This window comes from Phlebotomus argentipes, unplaced genomic scaffold, assembly GCF_947086385.1.
Source record: "Phlebotomus argentipes unplaced genomic scaffold, Phlebotomus argentipes genome assembly scaffold_18, whole genome shotgun sequence".
Taxonomy (NCBI): Eukaryota; Metazoa; Arthropoda; class Insecta; order Diptera; family Psychodidae; genus Phlebotomus; species Phlebotomus argentipes.
The window spans coordinates 18,500,508-18,528,445 of record NW_026776177.1 but is presented as its reverse complement, the minus strand read 5'-3'; the positions used below and the strand labels follow the sequence as shown (position 1 = coordinate 18,528,445).

The following is a 27,938-nucleotide window of genomic DNA, read 5'->3' as shown; positions in this document are numbered from 1 at the left end:
TGTTTCGCCACGATGAGATAACAATGAATAAGCAATGTTGTATTAGCTTTATTATTTTTTCCACCATGTAAACTGGGTATTTTATTGTGTCTCTTGCGCTATATAATGACAACATGAAGTTGGTGGAGCGCTAAATACCTCGGAGAATAATTTATGTGGGTGATTGTTTTGGCCAAAATCAACACTATTTGCACGCTGTGGCTATCATTTTGGGTATTTAGATTTATGAATATATGTATGCTAACAAACATTATATTTTCATAAATATCATATATTTGCAATAGAATATGCATTGACATTGGAATTGAACGAAAACACATTTATTGACACCCTTATTTATTCATTTAAATGAAAGACTCATTCAAAATGTGAAATGCGCTTATAGTAGATCTGGATTTACCATCAAATGTCCTTCCGTTTGCAACATTCATTCCAATCAGATTGTGAATGGTGGTTTTTCCATGTTTTTTTTCACCATGCATGAGTGCTTTTTATATACATATTTCCGCAATTTTAATGATCAAATTGCAAAGATTAAACAATCTCCTAGTTTGACCCTGTGATGCTGTGCAACCTATGCTTCAGCACATGAATATGGGAAAATGTAATTATCGAATTATATTATAGATTATACGTCGTGGTAATTAATTAATTGATGTCATTGATGTATTCTGTCTGACAGGATTCTCAATGCACGTGGACTGAATTAAAGCACAGCCAGGCCAGAGTCTGTGGGGATTAAGCCAAGAGTTATTGCAAACTGCCAATTGCGAATATTGCATGAGGCGACACCGGGGTATGTTGATGACGTGTTAGATATATTGAATGCCGCTCCTGCACCCAAATATATGATTTGCCATTCGCTGTTCTCGCATGAAACTGGCACACTTGCATAATTTCAAGAGGTGGCGAGGAAAACTTTAATTAATAAGCTTATCCCCTCGCCAAGTGTTTCGAATGGCGATCGATTGAATTGCAGGAAAATTGTCAATGTGTGGAAAAGCCAAGCAAAATTCTTTGGCATATGCAGCCCAAGCGGTATGAGAAGAAATTCCTGTAACAATTGATATCCTCGGAATCACTTTAATTGCAATCAGAACTTGTGCCACTTGAGTTGAATATGCGTGATATGCTGACTGTGAAATTTTCACGTAACCCAAAGTGGTAGGGCATTATGCTCTGTATTAACTATTGCACAACAATTTAACCATATCTGTAGGAATCTCCAATTGAGTGCCTTTACGAAATCGATTAGCAGGTTGAGAGATTATTGAGGCCGGGCGAATTTGCATGCGTAATGCCTATTGTGCTGCAGGTACATGTTTAATTAGATTAAGTAACATTATCGCTTGAGTTGGGCGAGGAGTGGTTGGGTGTCGTCTTCGGGTGGGATTCTTCTCCCATCTGGCTCCCGCGGTGAATGTCTAAAAGTCCCAACACAATATCTCGTAAATCATAGAATAAGTTGAAAAATGATGGGAAGCGGAAAGTGAGGGAACATGAAAGCTTCGCAAAGAAACCAACTTTTAATCAACTTTCCAAGTTTCGATGTAAAACGGTTTCTACGTAACTTTTTCTGTGTACTCGTCGTCGTGTATATATTTTTTCGTTATTGTTGTTTGCAGCGTTTCCTACAATACATTGAAGCTTCTGCCATTGAATGCGAGAAAGGAATCGGGGCGGCTGGGGTGTGGGTCGTGGGGTCCATTGTTGACGGTTTGTCGCTAACTGGGAGGTCTGCAAGCATAAGTTGCGCCACTGCCACCTTTCGCCAGACCCCCGGAGAGACACTGAGGGTGGCTCTTTTTTCGGGATGCGACATTCGCAGAGCGCTGTGCATCCCTGGGCTGCCGAGCTCTGTCGACTTCCCGCAACTGGGACACCAAAAGTTGAAGTTGATGCACCATCGCAACCGATGCATCAGTAAACAAGAAGTTGCCTCCCTTCTCTTGTATATCTTTTCATATTTAAATACAAAACTCGGGGTATTTTTTGTCTCTCCCAGAAGCTCCGCTCACACCCTTGTCACGGCCATACAAGAGCTCCTGGAGTACAAGATAGAGGATGGATAGACGAGGATAAATTGAGAGTACTCTGGCACCGAAGGATGACGATAGAATTGGTGTGGGAATTGATGGTCTGGAATATAAGTTAGCAACGTGAGAGACTTCTCCTTATCCCATTGTCTGGAGGAGTAAAAAATTTTCAATCCTTTTCGCCCATTTACCCACAATATCACCTCCCCTCACCACCCAGGCAACTTTTATTCTCGCTCACCACCTCCTAAATATGATGGTGGTGAATTGAATTAACGAATTTCAACTTTCCTGTTGCTCTTGCCAAGTTTTCAATTTATTTTCCAAGATTTTTCTCTCCCCTTCCACCGGGTGGTCCTCGGTGAAGATGGGTGGGGTTGAAATTATGAATTCATGCTTATCCCTGTTGTTTTCCAGTACCCAAAGACGGATCGTACAGTGATTGATTCCAGAGTATTGGAAAAAGTGAGTAGTGGATATTGCCATTCAGATTGCAGCTTTATGGTCAAGCTCGCCTCTGGGAGGGATTTAGAAAGAGGCATGTGTTGACATTACATTTCCTTAGAAGAAAGAAAACCGTGAAGAAATGCTCACCCGCATTTCAAAGTCTCAGGTTCATCCGAAGTAATCCCTAAGAATGATATTACCTTTCTAACGAGTAAAAATGGAAGCTTCCACGAAAAGCACACGCCCGGGGTTATTGAGACGCCCTTGTTGCAGTGAAAGGTTAGAGAAACATAATGTGGGTGTGAGAAAATGATCCCGTGCTGAGCATCAATTTGGGATTTCTGTGCGAAATGGCGAGAGTAGCACAATTAGCAAACACTGATAAAAGAAATACGACATTTGAGGGTGCGTGGATTGAAAATCCTCAGCAATGATAGCATTAATTTACGGTGAAACTTTAGGCTTGTGAGTCCGTGCCGCCAATTTTCCAGCCAATTATCAATTCTAATTGCGATGGGATTTTTGGTTGTACCGCAATCGTGAAGGACTAACCCCAAAAATTTTACGAGATTGCGGGAGCGCTCCGAGGCCGAGATTCACGATAAAATGCTCGAAGTGTGTGCGGGGGGTGGAAAAAGTCCAGGGGGAGCAATAAAAGGTGTGCTATAAATTTGACTTCCCTTCTCCATATCGCCTGTGTAATTAAGTTATGCCGCACAATTAATTATCGATTGAAATTATACCCATTACCAATTGAACGCACACTTGTGACATCGTCCGGTCGACTCGGTGTGACGATGGCTGGGCTGAGGATGGGGTGAAAGGGTAGTTGGTGAAGTGATTCACCAAATCAAACAAAATCCCACCCCATAATTCTGCTGTCCGGTTGGCCGAGAGGAAAGCTTGTTGCTGTTTTTATACCATTCCTCCGACAAATGGTCACATTATGTTGGGCTGAAGTACATGGTCGGTAAATAGAGCGCCTCCAGTTGGAGTGCCTGGCGTTTGACCGGGCTCAAGGGGTGGCGGCAACAAAGCGGATGACCATTTCATGGCACTTAAGTGGTGACCCCTTTTTTACCCCATTCACCTCAGCGGCCCAGGTGATTTTAGCTGCGGAGCTGAAATTCGCGTGCAATAATTGGGTGCATGGTCGAGTACGTGATTTGGTCACAACTTTAAACACTCTCAGTCTCGGAGGTTTTAATAGAAAATCACTCATTATACGATATCAACTTTACAGTCCCTCTATCGACACCTGTTGCACCCCGACTCAGCACACACCGTGGCCAAGGAGGCTCTACGACTCCGGAGCACCCCTGAAGGGTCAATTGAAAAATGACAAGAAGTGGGCAATTTATTACGACCGACCAGTAAATTAATAATGAGCTATGACCGCATCATTTATGGCCGTAATATTTACTATGATATAAGTTTTTGCAGCCAGGGCTGCTGAAAATTTACTTTATGGCTCTCTCTCGCCTCCGCTAAACTCTTTATTTACAGAGAAACGTCTGGATATTGCACAATTACCTAAATAAGGATTTATGCCCATTTTGCTAGTTTTCTCAGACAGCGAATTTTACGATTTTCTGTATTTTGCATTAACAGCATTAGTACTTTATTAAGCAAAGCTATACTCCGGGATCATGAAGCAAAATTTGCAATTACTTCCAGTACTCCTTTTCATATGACACTGGGCTTATTCATTCCACATCTAGCAATTCTGCCTAAAATCCTTCTCGAGATTGTTGATTAGCCTTAAAGCGTTCTTTGTTTGACATGAACCCTTTCAATTGTCCATTACGTTTCAGTTATTGAGAAAGGTTATTACTAAAACAGCCATCTGATCAAAAGGGGTTTTATCCTTGGGTCTTTTGACTTCTCCTGGGGAACCCTAATTTGTCGCTTTTCATACCAAAGTAGTCAATCACTTTGAGAACAGCATCAATAATGCATTCCGAGCACTTTTGCGAGAAATCCCTGAAAATATTTCAATTACGGCCACTCAAAAATCCATCATATCTGGCATTGCAGTGGTGCAATCGCACATACCCCATCTTGCTTGTCGATTTCCTCAGTGGCATAGAATGCATTTGCAAAGAGCATTGCAGTGGAAAACAAGCGAAGCAAAGTAGCAATCTTTAGAGCGTGAGTTCTTCAATGGAATATCACCCTCTGCCAGTGAAATTACCCCCATAGTGAAGGGGAGACAGTATAAAACTCCACAGGGGCACAATTGAGAAGTGCAAGTTGAATAGCTTCATTCATCACAGGGATTATGGCAATTTGAAGGGTAGGCTGCATTATTTATTGTATATAATGCACATTTCCTGATGCCTGCACATTGTTTAGACATTACGAACTATTTTTTTGTGCGCTGCCATCAAGCGCGAAAAGAAATAGCCGTGAAGAGCGATTTTGCACCTATGCCAACACCATGGCGGCTACTTTGCCGCGCCAAAGGGGATTGTTCCGATAAATGCACCATTTCTCAAATGTGGCAAATTTCCAGGAAGTCATCGGAGAGGTCCTTGTGGGATTTGCGCGAAAAATTTCAATTAGGCGGCACGTTTTCAGCTCACACAGGTCGGCTGTGTTTTACATTTCATTTGTGCTGCAAGACCCCTCAATATTTCAACAATGGCTGGGAATTTTATTTCCACTGGCAATTTATTTTTATGTGTTGAAAAAATATTTCAATTTCTAGAACCTTTGTTCGCTGTCGCGTCAGTAAATAAGCGACGCGCCGTGGCATATTGTGAGCTCATGTGCACTTCTCCTTTTTTTCAAGAAGTCGACTAAACCGATGGTGACATGCAGTTCCTTTGTACATGGGAGGCCCCTTTTTCAAAGGAGTACAGAGTAGCTTCCACCCTTGGTGTTCATGAGTACAATTGCTGCAGAAATTGCCTTGCATATTTTTCTCCTCTCCACACATTGGCACCCTTTTTGCCCCCTTCCTGCGCCGCTCATCCGCGATGATGGTGGTGAAATTATGAAATATACATAGGTCCGTAAATCCGCATACATACACGACGATGCTTGACGGAGGCGACATGGTTGATTTTTCACCATGACTCGATTGTTCTCGGTGCATCCAGTGCACTCCTTCCGCCCGAGAGTCCCGGGCTAATGACTAATAACAGAATCCTCGTGCGATGGCTGGGATTAAGCGGGGTACAAGGCTGAGTCGAAGAGGGTAGACAGAGGCTCGAGGGTGATATTCAAAATGCCACCCTTCACTTGGAACGCACATAAGAAATTATATCATCCATGGCGAATGACATAATCTCACCCGACATGCCAACACCCACTGTTTTCCTTTCGACAATTGAACGTGCGTTGTCTGCATTTCTTAAGATTTTCAAATTTTCATCCACTTGGCTTAAACTCACCCCTCCACTGTACTCAATATGACGACAATAAATTTAATTTTCCCATACGCAACGAATCCATTTCTTAATCGGATTACGGTTCTCTTGCAAGACACTGCATGCTATTTCTCGGATAATCCTTTGGTAGAAGTTGTAGGGGAAAACTACCACAGAGAGCTTCCTTCGACTGCCTTCTTGGCTTTGGCATGTGCCAGAAGATCTACATATTGGTCAAAATCAGCAAGAAACTTCAAGTGAGCGCTAATCGATGCACAGCAAGTTCATTTTTTGTGGGCAACACTGACTCGAAAATAAGATCTTTTTCGTTTATATTTTTTATAATATAATTTTCTCATCAACAGCGTAATAAATTACTTCCACCGCAATTTGCGGTGAAAGGAAAATGCATTACAATTTTCATGTACAACATATAGTTTTATGTAATTATATTATCGATGATGGAAAAAGAAACGCTTGCAAGAAGCACTTCTACTGCGCTCTTCTCAGTTTCACCGACAATTCCTATACATTTTACTGAAAATTGGATCAAAAGCATATTTGTAGTATGAGCTCCACAATGTGTTTATTAGGTTGCAATTTTATCCAAAAGCATCGCATCGCTGAGTGAGAAGAGAATTTTAGCGAACTAATTGGTTTCCATGTAATGAAATATGTTTTGGGAGTTTTAATGTGTGAAACACGCAGAATGTTTCAACCCACACAATTAATGTTTATTAATTCATTACACTATGTACTAATGCTGCACCACTCTTCCCATACAATCTCGCTTTGCAATCAATTGAGAGAGAGAGAGAGAGAGTATGTGGAAAGTAACTTGCTGGACTATTTAGTGGCGAAATGGAGACAAATTGTTCGGGGTGGGAGGCAAACTTTTAAACAATATATAACACATTTTCAACTCAAAACTATGATAATAGAATGTCGGCGGGACGAGTGGGCAAAGTGGTGGATGCAAAAATGCTATGGGAAATTGGTTATTCGTCGCTTAATGTTGTGGGTGTTGAGAAATTACTTAATTGCGGGGTAATTTGACGATGCGTGTCGTGAATATTGATTGTATTTAATTTCACGAGTAGAACGGATGTAATTTCATTTGACAATTAACAATGTGACATATGGAGATCAAAGGGATTTATTGTTGGGGAAATTCTGGGGAGAATTTGGGGTCTTTCATCTTTTGTCACCGCTGAAAATGTATTGTTTTCTCGCATCACGGAATAAGATGCTCACAGAGCTTCTCAATGGGTAAGGTTACACAGGAAACTCTTCGAATTCGACCCCCACCCCAAAAGAGGGGCTGGAATGAAATTTAAGGAATGACTAAAGGTGTAGCAAACATTCTTTGGTTTGTTGTGAATTTCGTATCTGTAATCTTGTAAATAGGTATAATCTGTCCTTTTTACCCCTTTGAGGGCACTTAAGTGGATTATATGTAATTGCTACTAAATGGCTATCATACTTTTGATAAAAAATTGTTTATGGTTTTCCTGTGTTTTCAGTGATATGTCTTGCTATCGTGGCATGTTTGTAAATAAAGAGAAAATAAAAATAAATAGAGAGGAAGATCTTCAGTCTTGAAATGACCAACCCTTCTTCCATAAAATGTGGCAATTAAACTAAATAGTTTGTAAATTTTATCCAGCCACAAGAGACCTGTTTCTTGAAGTGCCTTTTGCACTTGAAATTCCATTAGATCTTCCCACAGAATGAGTGTCTCTGGGTGAAATACCTCCGAGCATTCAGCAAGATTAAGGTCAATAATTCTCACAAAATTTTCGTGGTGTTCAACTTCTCAGCCATAGAGCATGTTGGTAAACAGCGCAGCATTAAGAGCGATGGAATCCAGGGGGATCGTAAAATGAACCTTTATACAGTTTTTAATGACAAATAGTGTGTATTGAGTGAAGTAATATGAAATTTCAGACAACACCCCTCATTCAGGGACACCTCTGCCGTGGGTACATGGCGCAAATTCTTTTTTACATCGCACACCGGGTCAAAATGACGGACAAAGAGCCGTAGAAAAAAATGAGCAAGTGTCTGTTAATTAATTTTAATAGCCAGCGCAGAGGAGATTTTGCTTTCGATATGGAACAAATTACTTTAATTATTGTTGTTAAAATGCAATTAAGGTGATTTGTGTCTGTACCCAGTTCTAATGGTCAGTGATGGCTTAGTTCTTAATTCTTTTGCTGGGCTTTTTTGGGTGGCCTCTCTAAATAATAATCTTACATATTCACACTGTATATTTTCCCTTTTTGCCACGTTACGCCACATTAATGCTCGTTTTTTCATTCACTCACATCTTATTTGCTCTGGCCAGTGAGTGTAGTATAAAATTTTTACTCGCATTCTTTTATTGCACACCATTAAAAGGGGGGTAATTGAAAAATGGCGAGTCTCATTCCTGTCTTTCCTCAATCACCACGAAGACACACTTTGAGTTGAGAATTCACTGCAATTAGAGATAATTGTTAGTTCATGAAAAGTGCTATCAAAAGACTTTTTCAATGGCGGTCTCTCTGTCGCCCTGATCCTGTTTGGCGAATCAATTTTCTTGCATTTATGGCTTTATGGCGAGTGGATGCTCGTCGCAAAAATTCACGTTCGTCTCTGAAAATGTTGTATTTCCGAGTGTGAGACGGCTCTGGGTATAAAAAAAATGATGCGAAAAGCTCCAACAAAATCCTACAAATTCTTTGAAGTCTTTTCCTCTCATTCGTCGCTTTGTATTCTTTTGACAACATTCATACATTTTTTCTCCTTTTGAAACTCACACTAGTGCCAGTTATTGAAGTCACTTGTGCAAAAAGGTTTTATTTGATTGAACCCTATATCCAGAATGTGGCGCTCTTTTTAATACAAGCCCACTGGGATCTATTATGTGAGAGGGAAATATTTAATTACAATGAGCGCAGCATTAGAAAAATTGAGCAGACTCAGTTTAATGAGAGTGGCAAGAAAATGAAAAGTGGTTGAAATTTTCATAAAAATGCTTCTGTGGGGGAGTATAACAAAAATGGTAATTTAAATGATGCATATTAAATTTATGACGCCATTCTCAGTTGTGGGGACGAAAAGCATGCAACATTAGTATTGTAAGGCAACGTTACATTGTACCATAAAATACGGATTTAATTACATGTAATAGCAGTGTAAAAAATAACTTTATTACCGTGATGTCTCAGAGGATTATATATATATATATATATATATATATATGATACGCTAAGAGGTTAGACGTAAAGTCTTCACACACCGATTGACGCGTCTATTTTTTGTTAAAAATTTGCCAAAAATTCTAAAGCTGAAAATATGCCTAATGAGTTAATTTGATGAGGGTCCAATGTCAAGTTAACCGGCTGAAAATAGCAATTGGAAAGTCATTAAACACGTGCTGCAAATTTCTGTAATTTGCTAATACTTTTGGGGTGTTGTTTGTTGCGGTTTTAGAGCGATTTTATAGCTTGCAAATACACTCAAATTATGGTTTGTATCTCCAGATTTTATGGCCCCGGATTTATAGCATTTCGTGCAGCATCGCATTTGGCATTGTGGCTAAATCTGAATATTGAGATGATTTTATTAGACAAGTTTCACTGGGGAAAAGTGTGACAAGATTCCTTTCACCCTGTTTAATCGATATTGGCTTATAATAAAGCATTGGAGCGGGAGACGCTATGACTGGAATTATTTTGCAGTTGGATTAGAATATGATGCTGAAATTCGAAATTAATCATGACTGGTGGTTTTTGATTCCAGTCCAGAGGTTTCTAATGCCAAAATAATTTGGGCTTTGTTTATACAATTCCAGTCTGGCGGAATTCTCACCGCCCGATAAGAGTCAACAGATGTTGCAAATGGGGGTGTTTGTCGACATTTTCTCAGATGCACTCTAATCTCCAGCAATTGTACATGGAAATCACGTTATGAATTTTATTGTTAGACTCTGTGCCGTGTCACACGGTGGCTCTTTTGGAAATGCACCTTGCCGAATGCAATTTCAAAGTTGGTAAATTGAGTTGAGAAAGAGGAAATTAAAATTAACGATACACGATGCAATGTGAAAAGTTACCTGAACAAGGAAACTGCAGGGGTGAATTAAATGAGTCTTTTGTGTCCCAAAAATTCAACTCACAAACTCACTCTGTTCGCGCAATTCATATAATCTTTGGGGAAAGTGTTGAGGTTACTGCCAAGGTGACTCCCTCTCAGCCGTGTAAAACATCAAGTTCACAGCACATGTAAGTGACACCAATGATCCAGGAGGGAAACCCTTCATGTGAAATGCTTAGTCACTGCAATTCACCCCGTAATATTTAAATCCGAATGTATCATATGTCTCCCCGTTGCCATAATGCTCACACAGCTCCATAAACTAATCTCCCAGAAAACCTCCCTGTTACCCTCGAGGAATCTCACCCAGGCTTCGAAATATTCATTGCACACTCCTGAGATTTTCACAAGAATTTCTCCGTCACAATTATCTTAGTGCATCTCAAAGGGGAGTTTCTTGCTGTTTGAAAGGTGATATTCTCAAAGAAACATATTGCTTTCATATCATGAAACGCTTTCTCAGCAATCACGTTCCTTTAGGGACAATGAAACATATTGGAAATTATAGATATGAGATAAGCAGAGTGATGATTTCTTCAATGTTTCTGCATTTTCTCTGGGCAAAGTGGACTCTTCACAGCATAATTTCTTGAAAATAACTCAATGTTTCATCACTTTTCCACCTTTCAAACGAATGTTTCACCCTCACATTTCAACATGAGCCTCTCCTCACTTTCCACAGGAAACCCATATGGGAGTTATTTATCACCCCTTTTATTGTAATTTCATTATGTGGCATTTATATCTTCGGGAGGTATGTGAAAGTAAATAAATTTCTTTATGAAATTGAAGGGAATATGTTTGTTGTCACCTGATATTTGTGTCGATGAAGTGGGTGTTTACCCTTCAGTTGCTCGCCCCCTGCTATACCGACAAATTTGTTGCGAATGCCAAGTACATTTCACACGCGGCGGAACCATCTGTAAGTTCACATATTACTCCCTCGGGAGCACCACAGGCGATACATTTCTTGCAAATTTTTAAATTCACCGCCGCCTCGCCTTTTTATTCCCATCGCGCGTCGGCTCTAAATATAGCAATGTGCTGTATGTGAAGGCAATCGATAAAATCTTCAAGTGTTTTACTCCTATATGCAATAATTCCACCACTTTCAGCACTATCATCATCACATCACTTTACACGAGTCAAGCTGTATGATACTTCCTTTCGCATTAGTTGCATGTGAGCTATATAACAAGCCAGTCACAGCATATTTCTGATTACGCTGTATAATTGCATAATTTTCCAATTAAAGTTGAATATCAATTTGCCATTGGTATAGGCAAGTGTGCGGCAATTGCAAATGCAACCATTGGATAATGTACGAGTGATATGCGCGCTGTTCAGATTCATGTCTCACTCTCTTTTCGGAGATTTGTAATTAGTGTTGATTGAAGTATCGCGGAATGAAATAGGAGATGTTTTGCCTCTGACGACGCTCGTACTTATATTACACTTAATTTGTAACACACATCCAAGTATTCAATCAATATTACAGTTGGGAAAAATGAGACATGTTGGGTTGAAAGTTTGTACTCGTTGTTTTTGTACCATATATATGAATGGGTGTCTATTTAGTAAAAATGTTAAATCTGAAGAGTTTTCTCTGCCTTTTTATGTGATTAATATTTAGATTAGAAAATACACTGTACAGTGAAATAACATTTTATGGCTTTTCTGCACATAGTTCTAATGGAATTAATTCCATTCATATCAATTTTCCACATGGAGTTTCTCCGTTTTTTATGTTGAGTATAGAAAATGATTTTGTCAAAATTCTGTTGAAATAAAATAGGTCCATAACGCAATCTGATGTTCTACCAAGATTTTGGGGCTATGATTGTATCATTTAAAGCAAATCATGATAAAATTTTTGGTGCTGAATAGGAGAGACATTTCTGATATAGCTTTGGAGCATTTTAATTAAAGTGACATATCAAGCCTTAATTGAGTGTCTGAAGTATTGAGAAGAAAACCCTAACATTTCACCTCCTCTTGGAAAACAATATTAACGACTTTTTCGACAATAAATGGAGTCTGCACGATATCACTTCATCGGGTGTTGCTTATTAATCAGAGATGATTGTGCCTCCACGCCACCAATTAGCTCCTCAGAAATATTTTGTTCATGGGACCACTTTGAATTGGGAGGGCGACTTTGAAAGTTTTCCAGGAAATTACTCTTCAGTGTGTTAAATGACAGGGCAATTATCATTAGCCGGGGCGGCGGGCGGACGGCGCTCAAGTCGAGGCTATGTGGGAGCATTGAATATGGGTATCTCATGCAAAAAGGAATAAATCAAAGTATTTATATATTTATATTGCACGCCAGACAATTGATGTGTTGCTCCCTTCAGATGGATTAACGATAGGATAATGTGACAGAGACACGATATGACCTCGTATATCGAGTAACTCGATGCATATCGTCACGTGGATGTATTTCCAGCAAAATGGGAAATAATAGGAGCCACCCACATTATTTTGATTTTTACCCAACCTCCCATTGTCCCATATATCCATACACTTTTTGCAAACGCTCTGTACACTCAGAAGAAAAAGTGCGATCGGGAGAATTTACTTTGAGTGTTGATTCAGCTACACATAGAACGTATTTTCACATTTGAAAAACAGATTATCCTTTTATGCAACACTGTGTGGAGTTCAGTGATGAAGTCCCTAAAACCTCTCCTTACTAAATTTTTCACAGAGTGCACAATTGTATTCCTTTGAGATAGTCTTTCAAAGGAAATCCCATCGTCTTTTCTATCGTGCATGTAATGCCATTTCTTGTGCATTCCACCTCAAATGTGATGTTTATTTTAAAAATGTTTCAATTGCACTACATTTGTGTGCGAACTCCTCCTCCAACTCCCTATGGATTCTAATTCTAAATGGATTTTGTTCAGTGTGTAGCATGCAATAAAATTTTCTTATATGTGTACTTTTAAATAAAAAGTCTCCTCTTCTTTCCGATTGTTCTGTGACATATCAACGGTTTTATTTGTTATTCATATGTATCATGGAAAAAGTATATTTGCATGTGTAGTTCCTCGCAATACAGAACAAGAGACATATTCGGATTTATGTGAAATCCTTGTGTGTTAAAGAGCAATTTATGTGAATATATTCTTATTGTCTATTGTCAGTGTGACAATGCAATTTCGACGAGAGAGCGTGGTATATTCCATCGCAAATATGGTTTCCATAAAAATGTCTTTTGCAAATATTGAGTTACAACAATTGCATCGGTCGCCGCATAATAGAATTAAGTTGCCGTCTCCAAATATGCGCTCTCGCGATGAATGGAAAAAGTGCTTTTAAATTCAATGCAATTAAAATCAAAGAGTACACTGTGCTGCAAAACATAAATTACAATTTCGTAATTTCTCTTTCTCTTCAGGTGCTCTCGAGAGTGAATTTATTCACTGCTGAGGAACTCCTGCTCCTGACTTCTGGGCTCGATACGTTTTATTGTCAATTAAAGTAAGTATAGTAGCTTGTCGCCCCCTGCCTTTTGAATAAACATACACCTCTTTAGACGTTCACCGAAATGATATTGAGCGATCGTAAAAGAAGTGCGATTTTATGGTGCACCTTCATTCATATTTTCTCCAGTGATGGAAATATGACTATTTTTATGGGATTTTCGTAGGCTGACTCAACGGTGTTTCCATAGACATCACCATGGGGCAAATGTCGATAAAAATCGAACTCTGCCTCTTGCCAACACCAAACCCAATGCGCGAGAAGCCACATAATTTTTCTTATTTGTGACTGAGAATGAGACATTTGCGGGTTTAGTGCCTTCTGAAATGATCCCAAGCGAGCACTTTGCGATTTAAAACATCTATTCTCTTTGCTGAAATCAAGGTCTTTGACTCTCTCTTTCTCTCGCTCGCTCTATTGTGCAGAAAATGGCATCTTGAGCTAAATAGCCCTCTGCAGTCCATTGAAGAATTCTCATATTCTTGCACGTCCTCTTGACAGGGAGAAAATTCCTAATGATTTGTGCGTGCTCCAGAGGTTAAAGAGAGCTTTCAGAGTCAAACTGCAAGAGCTCAGTGCAGCTGAGAGTGCCTCGCAATCCGAGCCGGGAAATCATGCAAAATGTACATAATGATGGAAAACTCACGGGATTGATATGAAATTCCCCACGCACAGTCAGCTTTTTCTAATTAGATTTCTAAGAAGCTGAAGGATCTCTCACTCGACAGCGAGAACATTTTTTTCCGCCGTAAGTAGCCTCATTGGAGGCCATTGTGTCTCCTCGTGATTTTTTCCACTGCTGATATTTCATATTTGGAGTTCTTCTCCATGGTGGAGCAGACTATACAGCCCAGCGTGCTTTCAGGAGAATCACAGAGTGGAGAGGATGCGAGATTATGTTGGGATGAGATTTAAAAAGCTTAAGTACTCGTTGGTTAGATTATCTCTGTGGATTCGCACACATCACGTTCCAGTGTTCCACCTTTCTCCCGTGCCACTCTCCCGAGGCCTCTTCATAAACATTCAAGTTGACAAGAGTCATGTATTTTTTATCCACCCTAATTCATATTCGCTACGCCTCCATTATAATTAGTCAACTTGTACAGCCTCAAGCAGTCAAGTTGATGCAAGAATGAAAATAGACTGGAGAACAATACGTTTCGTGCTTGGCTGGTGAATTTTGCACATCCCCGAAAATCTTGCCAAAGACTTTATTTTGCGGTTTCGCCGCCGCTGGAAAGCCAACAAGTGCCACAGAGTTGCTCCGCAATGGATTTTTCGTTTTGGGGAAAATTTTTGCAGCGGATGAAGCGCTTTGCAGCCTTTTCAACTGAAATATGCTAATTAGTGAATAATGGGAGTATTGACTGTTAGGAAGTTGTAGGGAATCCTTTCCGGGCTGACCCTCGTCAGTCCCCTCAGGTCGATGTTATGCAGAAATATGTGCCCACTTACGGTGTCAGTAGACCGGAAATTGGATTCGAATCCAACTTTGTCTGGTGCAAATCCATTCAAATGGGGTGAGTTGGCGTCTGAGGCACATAGCAATATAATGTAATTTCAATCAAGCCAACTTTATTAGGTTTATTATGCTCTACGCATATATTCAATGTATCACAAAAGGAGCTGGTTATTTTATGATATATGTACAGTATAACCATAAATGGTTGAGGGTAAAAGGCACGAGGACAGCTTATCAAAGTCTCGTTATTGTGTTAAGATCCGAAGCCACATTGTTAAACTACTGTACACATCATCTCCTTCAGTCTAATGTTTAATGAAGGATGTGCGGTTAGTTCCTGGGCAAGGGAGTAAGTTTCTCGGTAAATATCTTATGTTGGGAGGGTAAGAGAGGCACTTGTTCATACTTCTTTGATTTGCCATGCAACCGAGTGGGAGGGTTGTAAAGAAATTAAGCTGTCATCCCCAATCGCCATAAGCTGACACACAATGATTAATTTCCAATCGCCCCTGAATTGAGGAGTCATTATATGTGTCCCAATGTATACAATTATCGTTGACTTTTCACCCTGACCATTTCATTAATAACACTAAATCGAAAGCCACCTCCATGAGGATACAAAGGTTCAAATACCTCCTGTTTTCTGCTATGTTTTTTTTTCATCCAATGCCATCCTCTAATCCTCAGCGTTTACTCTTCACCGTGGCCTTTCATCTAAGTGATTAATGCTGTTTTACCCAGAAAAAAGAGTAGCATTTCAACGAGATATTCCTCCCAATTTGCTCCCTAATTCCTCTATGTTGCTGCATCCTCGCACATCAAAGCGCCCCATCATGTTCGCATATGCAGATTACCTGCGATTTATACATATATGCAATCCAACTAACGCCCTCCTGATTTTTCCAGCAAACCATGTGTCCACTTTCAACTAATCCTACAACTTTAATTTTTCCACATTTATACCGTACTTACTCATTTCCGTTTGGCAAAACTTTTCCATCGTCAACTTGAAACGATCAAACATCTCTTCAAATGCGCCACAATACGAATTCATACATCATCTGAATGTGGGGAAAGTTTCAAGTGATGAAAACTTCTACTTAGAGAAAAGGTGAAAACTTTTTCCACCGCACATATCGGGTGAACTTTTATTAATATTCAAATTGTACTTTTGCCATAGCTTCATATTTAGTCTAAGTGGCAAATATGAAGTTTGTCTCTACTCTGATTGAGTCAAATAGCAAACGCAAAAAATGTGCTCCTTTGCAAATGTGTGACGCTTGTGAATATTTTGGTGATAATCATTTTCAAAAATGCATTTTATTTTCAAATTTAAAACTATACTTTTCTGATTTAATGAATAGATAAACTACAGTGTCTGAGAAAACAATTCTATCTTGAGCCACTTTAAAAGCATATAAAGTGCAAATTTATCACTAAGGGCAAATTGTGTTAATCCGTCATTAGACAGCGTTACACGTGCGGAAAGTAGCAACTGGATTTTGTAAATTCTTCCCCAAAAACACAAAACAAATTCCGGTCGCGTTTTCCGTGCCCGATTTCTACTCTTGCAGTACATTTCTGTATAGCTTCAATTATCCTGCTGGCTCCACTTCTTCCATAACCGGCAATGTTTTGTTTTGCAAACAACCGGAAACTATTTGCATTGAAATGTGCGGGCGGGTGTACTCAGTGAATTTAATAAATATGGGTTGCGCGAAGGAGAAAAGATGGTGATATTTTGTGTACGCGCGCCCGTGCAGAATGGCAAAGTGAAATTGCACTCTTGTCGCTTCATAAACATTTACATATTCTCCTTAAATATTATTTCAAATGTGCACGTTTTTATTCTCTGCATACTTCTTTTAACTCTATAATGTCTCCTCTTGGGTGGCACTTGCATTTCATTTGACTTTACGCGATACAGTCGAATGAGGAGCATTTCATATTTCATAAGGAATTTCCACCTTCTGCAATTCATTACGTATTTAAGATGATAAGTATATGCTTTGCCATCGAGTCTGGCTGTTTTGCAAACACTTATTTCTATTAAATTGTATTATAAATGCTCTATAATTTATATTATTATCTCCTATTTTAGCGTATTTTAAGCGAAAAATATTAATATGGTCAATAAATTTTAAATTTTAGTGCTTTAATTGCATTTGCCCCTTTCAAACGAACATAAACTTTCATTCTCTGATAGTTCTGTTTTTTCTTCCTCCCAGTTAAATAGAGCTTCAAGTATACTTTCTATAACTCTCTAAATTCATAAAAGATCCTGGAAAAAAATTTCACAAAAAGTCACGGCGAAGTTGCACTAAAAAGTTTGTACGATGGTATCAAATATCTTTTCAAACTTATTGAGTACATATTTACATACCTATCTTTCAATAATACTGCAAAGGAAGTTAGAAACACTCCAAGTCTGGGAATGAAGAAAGTTGTAAATTATGCTAAAGAGTTTTGATAAAACAAGAAAATTAATAAATCCAAGAATCTCGTGCGTGCCATTGGGTTTTTGGGTTGGAGATGTGGGAAAAATTCCCATTTCTCTCTTTTCTAATAATTTCCAATTGGGAAAATATGTATAATTAGGAAAAGTTTTCTTGCAAAACTTCCTTGTGTTTTAATCAGAATGTCTGGAGGAGAGAATATTACAAGAACGTCCTTCGTATGTGCGGCCGAATGAAATTTCATCGCTGTTATAGAGAAAATAATTATTTTTACGAAAATCTAATGCGAAAGTTTATTTTTTTCTGGGTCACCCGAAGGGCGGCGGTCGGCATGTAATATTTTAGTAGTACTTCCACGTTTGCAATCAGCTCTCTTCACCACGTGAAACCGTTTGATTTCAATTATAACTTTTCCGCACAACTTGCCACATATTTCATGAATGCTATGCGCAGAAAGTGAGGCTCTCGCTCCTAAATAAGACGCATCAGCTTTCGTATTGTTGCGAGGAGTTGAAATTGCTATATAAAAGAGGTCTTTCACGCTTCCCTATGTACATACATATTTTGTGAAATACTTTAGCACTTCTGCACAAGGAGAGACTCTCAAGCAACCAAGAGATTCTTCAGAGTTCACTTCGCGAGCGATATCTCTATTTTTAATCTCAAAGAAATATAATGTAACTCGACTTTCATAACTCGCTCTCTGTACTCGCTTCAGCCAGCATTGATATTTAATGCGGCAAGTGTTGGAGACCCTTTCTGTCACGCCACGACAGGTAATGGCGAAAGAGGTCTTCTCACGGAGGCTAGACGCGTTCTACATTAGAATTTTCTCCGCTCTAATTTTCCAGGAGGGCCTCGCAAAACATCTTTGGGGAGATTTTGGGGCAATTTTTAAGTGTTTAGAGTGGACAGGGACTTGCTGTGCGATGTTGAGAGGCGCAAACCGCACGATAAATTGCAGCTGAGAGATTCTATGGGTATTTATTTATCGGTGAACAATAATTTCCTCCCAATAAATACCAATATCCGGTCCACCCTGTCTACCTTATCGAACCCTTATATCCTTGAGATTCCCACCCACGAGATTGGTTTTGTGGTTTAACATGGCTGAAATTGTGGTAACATGGAGATTTTCTTGTACTTCCAGCCCTATCTCCCTCTGACCATGTAATCGCATCAAATACCACGTAATAGTTGAAATCCGAAAATAACACAAATTTATTTCAAATTGAATCAAATTCCTCATCTCCTGTTCGCTCGTTCCACCCGGCAAAATTGTATCCTTTCACCGGGATTGAGGAATAACTCTCGAGCACCCTTCATCGTCTATATGCGCTCGTCGATGGCGTAATGCCTCGTGAAAGACCTTATTAAAAATACCATCTCCCTACTTAGCAATAATTCAGATGATTTACTCTGCTTAGTAAACAGTGTAAGTAGGTCGGTTGTTAATGAGAAAGAGAGTTTTGCCAGAGGATTTACACTGGACGATAGTGGCAAAGCTACATTGCAAAGGATACTACTAATGGTCAGCAGAACTTCCTCAACTTAGCAAATTCTTTTCTCCAATTTATGTGTTTTTCATTCTGCGGTGAAATCAATTAAAATGCAACTGGTTTTTGGGTGGGAATTTGAGAGGGAGGGAGAGAGAACATATATACTTTTCAAAAGTCAACTCTGAAGGATCATGACAATTTCTTTATCAGATGCATAATGCATTTCAATAAGGTGATCTAATTTATGGCGTGACGATAAGCGGATAATACCTATTAATTCTGCATATCTCACACAGTGTCCTACAATTTATGCTGTTTCATAATCCGTTTGAATTTGTTCTCAAGTTGTTTGCTTATTCACGAATTGGCTGTTTTCATAGCTCAAGTACAAACTTCTGGCTCGACTTCTTGCACAATTTGGCTGATTTAAGTCAAATAAATTACTAATTACTGTGAATTTGTGGGTCAGAGTGCAGCTGCAGTTGCTCTGAATTGCTGCGCGAAATCACATAATGATCTGTGTGAAAAGGAAAACCATCACTTCGCATCCAGTCTAAAGTGTTCAGCAATTGCTGCAATTGCTATTTCTCTGATTTCCTTCAATAATTTACTCGCCATATAATCATTTCCACAACTTCAATTGATCGTAAGGCCATTTATATAGCGCCTAAAGTGGTGATGATGGCACAATTCGTATATCACCATCCATTTCAATACACCCAAAATGTCCCACAAAATTCCCATTGAACGCTTGAAATATGAAATGTTGATCGTAATGTGTATTTTATCACTCGCTCACCCTCCTCGATTGTGAGTCCTGTGAAATTGAAGAAAAATGGCCATTTCTATTGACTTTTCACTCTATATTTATTGTCAAAATACACATCAAGCCATTGAACTCACTTAAGGGTTGTTTTTTTATCTCTCGCTCTCCTTAGAAATACTGCGAAGAGGGGAAGTGTATATTTTCGGTAGGAGTATCACCAATCGGGGATAAAAGCCATTTAAAAGGCAAAAAAGGACTCAAGAGGGAAAAGTGGAAAATGCCATCATCAGTGGAGAAACATGAAGTATCAATATTTGAAAAGTTTCTATAAGTTTATCTTTTGTCAACTTTCCACATTGTGTGTCGTGCTGTTTGACGATCAGAATTGAAAATACGATAATTTCATATCTTTTCGCGTCTCTCTCTCATTGTGGGTGGCTCACTATAATCTGCTATTTCGCCTTCATTGGGCTATTGAGTGAGATAATTACGGTGACTGACGAAATTTCAAATGGCATTTCAATGGGGCCACGCTATTAAGTATCCTGAAGAGATTTTGCTCATTTTATAGTCAATCTCTGCGCTTTTTCATCCATCTCGGGAGGCAAATCTCATTTATTTTTTACACGAATCTCCCCATTTCACTCGGAGGCATTCCACATTTCATGACATTGGTCTTATTTGTGAAATTACCCCAGGACCTTTAAAGGTTAAATAATACGATGTATTTTTAGCATAATCATTGCCAGTTGGCTGTATTAGTTTTGTCTATCTCGCTCGTCAGATAAAATGCGCTTAGAACATGCCTTCGCGTCGTGCCACAATTTGCTCCGTCATTCCTAAGTTCATTGGAAAGTGGGATATAAAATATTTAACTGCTATCACTTTTTGCAATGAAATTAAACTTTCGTCGTAAATTGTATGAAATATTTATTTGGCGCAAAAGTTTTTGATTTCTTCAAGTTGAAATGTTTACCGCACAAGTCCTGGGCGGCTATCGTCAGAAAGTTGAGGGAGGCTTTTTGTTGTGCTTTTGGGGCCGGACGGTCTCTTTTTCCTCCGTGCCGAGAAAGTGACGAAGGGATGAATTGATATTGATTTAGAGAGGGTGTGGAATTTTGAATATGGGACGGAAGCTAGGGAAAAAAGGGTTGATGTGGTTTGATATAGGGTTACACTGTTGGAGAAGCCATCCATCCTTGCTGATTTTTCCAAAGTATTTCCGTGGAATTGGATATTTTGTCAAATGTTTTGCATTTTCTATTGATATTCATGATGAGATCTGTGAAAAGTTAACTTTGAACTTCTGCTCAATGCTTTTCTATGAAATCCTTTCGGGTGATCCTTCCCGAATCTGACCAGCGGACTGAAGATATTGAATATTTTTGTCTGGGTATAATTATAAAATTCCTCTCCCGCCACAACTCACTGATCATCGATGAGGAGAACTCCTTTTCCAGTAGGATTTACGATATTTATTTTAAAAACAGTGCAGAGTGGCGAAAAGCTATTCATCACTCTGGGATACTTTTTCAGCAGGGCCGGAAAACTCTGGAGTGAAAATAACTTCGTCCCTTCGCAGGAAATATCTGCGCCATACACATTTTCTCCGGCACTCATTTAGCGTGAAAATATTTATTTAGGCTCTCACTAATGGTTTTATATCAGTTTGCTGGAGCTCTTGGGCCGACTCGCGTCCGCCTGATGTATCGATTGGTCAGCGCTTTAATTTTCACTGCATTAATTAAGCATAAATGTGCGACATTTTGCCGAACAACTTAAGTGGTAAATATTATTTGCCGCATGAATTGTACAATCAATCACTTTAACACGTCGCACAGTTCCACACTCTCTGTCAGATAATTTAGAAATACAAACTAGTTTTAAGAGCGCGCCCCAACATCCACGAGATCTGACAATTATGGATGGTTGCGAGACAGAGAGTGTGATCGGTCAATCATCGTTTTTGCCCAATAAAAATGTGACACATACTCAGTGTAACATAATTTATTTCTAAATATTGTCGTAAATTCTACTGTCACACTGTCAATTAAAGTGTAGCTGCGGATGGTTGGATTGGCTTCTTGCGAGCCCTCCTCCTTGACGATTGACATCAATTGAGTCGTTATGGTAGGGCTTTTTTGAAGACGCAAGGCAGCTCCTTCGGGTATGATTTACTGCCGAAGACCACTGCTTTTTCCCACCTCACAATCGGACTCATCATATAAATACACATTAGGTCGCCAACATGAAAATATACTGCGATCTCTTTCGGTAGTTTGCCGAGGCGTCGTAAAAGTCGCCAAAAGGATATAACAAGGAGGATGGCGCGGGGACTCGATTGAAATGAATGTCGAGAGGGCGATATAAATATTGGCCATGAAGCTTTTCTAAGTTTTTTTTTTACTCTCCTTCCCGTTTTGGTCATCCTCGGCCTCTTGAACAATAAACATGTCACATAACTTATAACCAAATATTCATAAGGAGTCCCTCGGCGGGGGTAAAAGTCCACCAAGAGGCCATCGTCGCTCGGGTGAACACCTCTATCTTGTTGCTAAGGTGAAATCGGGGTCAAGTTGGGTCTCCAAACGCCCAACACTCTGCCCACATAAGCTCTGACCCTAACAATGTATCACTATTGGGACTGGAGGCTATTCAGGAGCTCTCAGGAATTCAGCTAATTTGCCTATATCTCATTTCAGCATCACACTTCCAATACACAGTTTGAGTTTGAATACACAAATTGAAACAACTAATCTAAATACATCACTTCAAAGGCTCGTATCACTAAATTCTCAACTTTTTATCTCTCTCGCTGGCAACTTTCATAATTTCACCCCGCCTCTGGCATCATAAATTCCCATTTAATTAGTGAAAAGTGTTAATAAAGCTTTTATTGCATCCCGCCAGTGATTTCAATCCCCAATAAAATCTGTAGCATATACGAATGTGCGAATGAAAGAGGATTTGCGTGGGGATTCGCATTTCATTGTGTTCTTTATGGGTGGGTGTTATGTGTTAAGTTGTGCATAAAATTCCATTTTGATACAATAAGTTCTTTTTTATTTTCCACACTATACATATTGTATTTGCTTTTTCCCGTGCAATTCAGCGTGCAATGTTTGCGTAAAAGCACGCAATTGATGGTGCTTTTGAAGGACTCCAGGCGCAATCGATGGCAAAATGTCTCACTTTCATCATAAAACTGCGTTATTGCAATTTCTAATAATTGATGCTGGCATAGTTGATGCTTTAATGTAGTAATACTGTCTCGATTCAGCATATTGACTGAAGTACGCATAGTGAAGCATATGCAGTCAAAGGGATCCTAAATGGGGTGATTAATATCGATCAGAGAAATTAACTTTGTGCCTTTCACTGGCCGTAAATTCCCCGCCTTTTCTCACCCTTTTTCGCACGATGTATTTAAGTTGATTACATGTTTTCAACTGACTTAGAACTTCATTGAACATGCAAATATGCTATGAATTTTTTAAGGGTGGCACTGTAGAAAAAAAACCATTCTGTTTCACATGCTAGTGGCAGGAAGCGAAAAAATGATGAAGTTTATGTAAAATGATTTTCTGCAGTCCGAAAGCACTGAGTGTTAACGATGGTCAGTGAGGGCTGAGGATAAAATCCTGTGTGTTCAAGTGGATGGTATAAAAACACTCAGACTGTAATTACACATTAACTCCACACACATATGCACACTGGGCACTTATAATCCACACACAGAGAACAAATATTCAACAATTAAATTTTACCTTATGGCTCATAGTCACGTCATGTGCATTTGCATGGCTTTTGGAAAATGGTTCATTTCGCCGAGATGGAATGTTCCACTGAATGTCCACTGGACGAGACTTGTCGGAGAGTCGATGTCAAAGTTCACTTCACGGTGCCCGTAATTCAATTCCTTGGCCATTTGAGAATTTTATGTTGTGTGAAATCCCGTTTCATGTGTTCATGCACACTATTTGAATATTTTTAAAATTTCAATTTCAACAAAGAAACTCATGATTCGGCGGTCAGCACAATGCTTCGATATCATAGTATTTTCCTTTTTAATGAGATTCACTGGGGAATAAAGTGAATTGGAATAATGCATGATAAGAATGAATGGCTAGGCAAACGGAATATGCCATTTTTACTCTAATTAGAGAAATAATGTGTACGCAAATATCCTGAGTTAACTTCTAAAGTACACACAAAGCTCCCCGTCATGAAATACATCTAATTATATCAATACCATCACTTTGCAACTTTATGGCCTCCTCGCTGTGGCGGAAGAGGGTTGAATGGAGAGTGTAGTGGTGAAAGGGGTTAATTTTTAGTGAACCAACTGACCTGAAAAAGTGCAGTACAGACAGTGTGCAGCTGCTTTTAAGCTTACAAAGTTCTCTAATAAATTTTTCACCAATTTTCATAAATAATCCAATAAGGAGTCTATGCAAGAAACACTATTTTTCACTTGGTCGCACAGCAAAACTCTTGAGCAAACTTCCATCGAGTGCATATAAATATGGTATTTATGCTGTGTGATGTCTCATATGTGTGTGTGTGTTTGTGTGTGACTCTCCTTGGGAGACCTCTTTGTGTGCCCACGAGGCTCAAAAGCCCGAGATGTTTGGCATTTTGGTACGAAGAGTGGTAAATACTTCACTCTCAGAAGGGTAATATATTTTGGGGTCGAACTAGCGCAGGAGAGACAAATACAAATAAGTTTAATCTCCAAGTTCTTTCCATGTATCGAAGAAAAGTTTTCAGAGGAGGAAAAATTCAACTCTGGCGAGCTCGTGTGTGAAGTTTTTTCGGGGGATGAAGAGAAAAGCTCTCGCCACTTTTTTGCCTTCTCCAACCACGATAAGCTTCCATTCCACACCGGGAAGAAACAGTATACAGATGATTTATTCAGTGAGATATTTGATATATAAATAGAATCCCTTTCGGAAAAGCCTCGATAATTTTTTCCAGGTCAATCAATTGGAATGGGATCGATACTAAAAGGATTTCATCGTCTCTACTCAACACATGTGGTGATCTTGGGTGGGTGTGGGTCAAAAGGATTCGCAAATGGAGATGCTTTAGAGCGAAAGAGGCATCAGATTAAGGTGGAACTGTTGAAGAGCATAATTGAAGCTGTTCCTATTTTCAGTGCTGAATACTAGAGAGCGTGTAACTTGAGAGATATTTGTGCTTGGCCAGATTAATTATTAACTCATGCTAAATGAATGGCAGAAAGCGAGGAACACCTGTCCTTCAGTTCATATGTGGAACGCTCGTGAGACAAGAGCTTAGGACATTACCTTAAATGACTGTTAAATTGCATGGTGAGTGGCGTTAAATGAGCCGAAACACTCTCTAAAACCGACGAGAACTCACCATTTTGCCTGAAATTTTGATGAATTTGCTGATTAATTTTCTTTTTCTTCTGACTTTTTCTGTGAAAGCTGCTGAATAAGCTTGATCTTTTTCATTTCCAACAAAAGTTATGTAAATTTAGGAACGTGCTTGAGAATTTTTGGGAGTTTATAAACAAGTATCAGCTGGTGTTGAGTGCAGCAGTGAAGAGCACCCTCGATGCCATTTTGCGTCCAAGAACACTTCACAGAAGGGTTAGAATTTGTGGTGACAGAGACAGCACAGCGTGGATGACGACGCTGTCTTCTGGGTGAACAAAGGGGGTACAATGCAATCCACACAATTGTTTGTTGCCTGAAAAATGATGACGGGCCAATTGAAAAATGAGTGCTCCGGCTCCACTGCACGATGACGTACCATTTATTATCTCCACGACTAAGGGAGAAGTCTCAGGGTGGTCGGGCTGTTGTGTCTGGTTTCTTTGAGGCGTCTCCACCACCATTGTTGCAGATCAGCGCTGCGCTAAAGGGGTTGATTGAATTACAGTTGTACAACCCCCGTTCCATTAGCGAGTGACACGTGTTTGGTAAGCCAGCCACAGACTCGCGACTGACGAATTATGATGACTGCAATTTCCACCCAGACGAAACTACCCTCGTCAGTATTCACTTCGGTACAGAGGCGAGTGGAATTGTGGCTAATGGAAAAGTACATGTGAAAGAACGATATTTAATTGAAATTACTGCAGAGTAATTGATTCCCGACAACTCTCTATCGATATTTACGAAACTTTCTTATGTTTGAACTTCATTTTCGATTTGATATTCATGGAATTTTTCACACTAATTAAACTCTTTTTGTACTGAATTGATTCACTGTGAGAGAGAACCCTTATTTTTTTCACATTTGACTCAAGGCAGAGCCAGACAATCTTGACTTCCTGAAACCCTCATGCTGAAATCTTTCCTAAATAATTTATCTCATGCCTTTTGACGAGGGAGTCTCAATAAAGCCTTTAGTTGAGCACAATCAATGAACATCCGCAAACCACATTCTAATTTCCCAAATGGAATTGATCATTCTATTCGATTGAGCTCCAAGTACCCTTCTTCTCTGGTCTCATATTCCTTATTATGTGGGAAAAAGTTGCAAAGCTGAATCAATTTAATATCCTGCAGCAGACAAATGTGAGCACCCTCACACCACGCAGCCACTTGTGGGGGTGGATGTATTGAGCCGAGTCGTCTGGCTAACAATGGGCAGAAGAAATCAGTGAAAAAATAGGCAACAAATTACACTTGAATGTGTGTTTACGTAGTATAATTGCTTCCAATAAATTTCCCATTCAATCTAATTTATGGAGAGAAAAGACTGAATACATTTTGGGCGACTGACTTCCAGCGTCTGAATTTCCGACGTACAATATAGTGGAAGGAATTGACTCTCGGGATGGGAAGAGTGTGTGTGTTTTTCTCACTCTGTTCTCTACATGCTCACACCGTCTGTGGAGGGTGGACGAAATAGTGTGTCCGGAAATGTGGATATGGAAGATTTGGGGTTGAACTATGGTGTTCAGTCTCTGTTCCAACGCAGTCACAATAGTTGGTGGGCTAAATTAGAAGTAAGCCACTGTATATTTGGTTTTGCAATTCATTTGTATGATATATTACCGCATTTTAGTTCTATTTTCAATGTTATGTCATTATTTATGAACGGAAGAATTTTCAACGAAATTCCATATATTAAATTTATCTCTTCTACACTATGAAAAATGTCAGAGAACCAGTGAATGACTCTGCAGGGGAATTTTGCAAGCCATGTGAATGAATTTTGTGGATGAATGAAAATTAATCAAAAACTTTTTCCCGTTTTATTGTATAATTACAGTTGGATGAGAGGCAACCAAGGAAAATGCAGCATAGTCCAATCTGCTATTTGAGTTGGCGATTGTAAATGTGAGTTCTCGTTAATTGATTTCATGCATCAGACCTTTGCTGGGATTCCGTCAATCATTTTTACCACTGCACTCCACTTCCAACATGTTGCTCTCCCAGACCACAGCCCTCATCCTCCCAAGCTCAAGCCTCCAATTTATACTTCCATAGCAGACGCAATTACAATATAGAGGTGCTTTTTGCCACGTACAGTGCCGCTCAAGAAATATTGGCACATAAAAAGCAACACTGTTGAAACAATGTTTCGCATCCGCAGATTTAGTTGTGCGAACTCTGTTGCAAATTATGGTTCAAGATGGGGGGGAAAAAATCACGAATTTCGCAGATTAATCTTGTCTCGAGTGCTCTGACATTTCTTGCACTTTGCTGTACAAACATTAACTGAGAGGAGTTCTCTGTAGACTTTTTGCTTAATTACACTTTGCCGCGCTCCCTGAAGAACATTCCGAGAAGTGATATGGCATACTTCCATAGAGGCATACTTAGTATTAAGTAACTGAAAAACGGTTTAGAAACAATTCCATTAAATCATTTCCTCTTCTCCTTTTGTGCCTTCTTATGAACATGTAACACGCGAGCACAAAATATTGGGCGACTCTTCAGGTAAATTCTCTCTATTCCTCACACCCTCCCCCGATATCGTGCGCGAAGCATCTCATTCAGACATCATGGATATTACAATATTCAATTGTTGTCGCACTCCTTGCCTCACAGCCACCTCCATCTGATAGCCAGACGGCGTGGTGGTAAGAAATGAGAATATAGAATATCTTTGCACACGAAATATTCATCTCGTTCACGCCAATTCAGTGATGTTCTCACCTTGCAGTTCAATATCATCTTCTCTCGGTGCCAGTGACTGAAATATCCCACAAAATCCCCATGAAAAGATCTCTCAAATTATTCCATGGAGATTCCCATCGAACAACGACGAATAATAGACAACCACA

The 27,938-nt window shown here is 39.4% G+C and overlaps 1 protein-coding gene across 2 annotated transcripts in view; it reads left to right on the top strand.

The window, feature by feature from the left end:
• Positions 1–27,938, top strand: part of LOC132259326 (uncharacterized) — a 120,687-nt gene that overhangs the window by 48,331 nt on the left and 44,418 nt on the right. For both annotated transcript variants that reach the window (XM_059756899.1, XM_059756898.1), the window contains exons 3-4: positions 13,401–13,483; positions 26,921–26,988. The gene's annotated coding sequence lies outside the window, so the exon portion shown is untranslated. The remainder of the gene's footprint in view (positions 1–13,400; positions 13,484–26,920; positions 26,989–27,938) is intronic.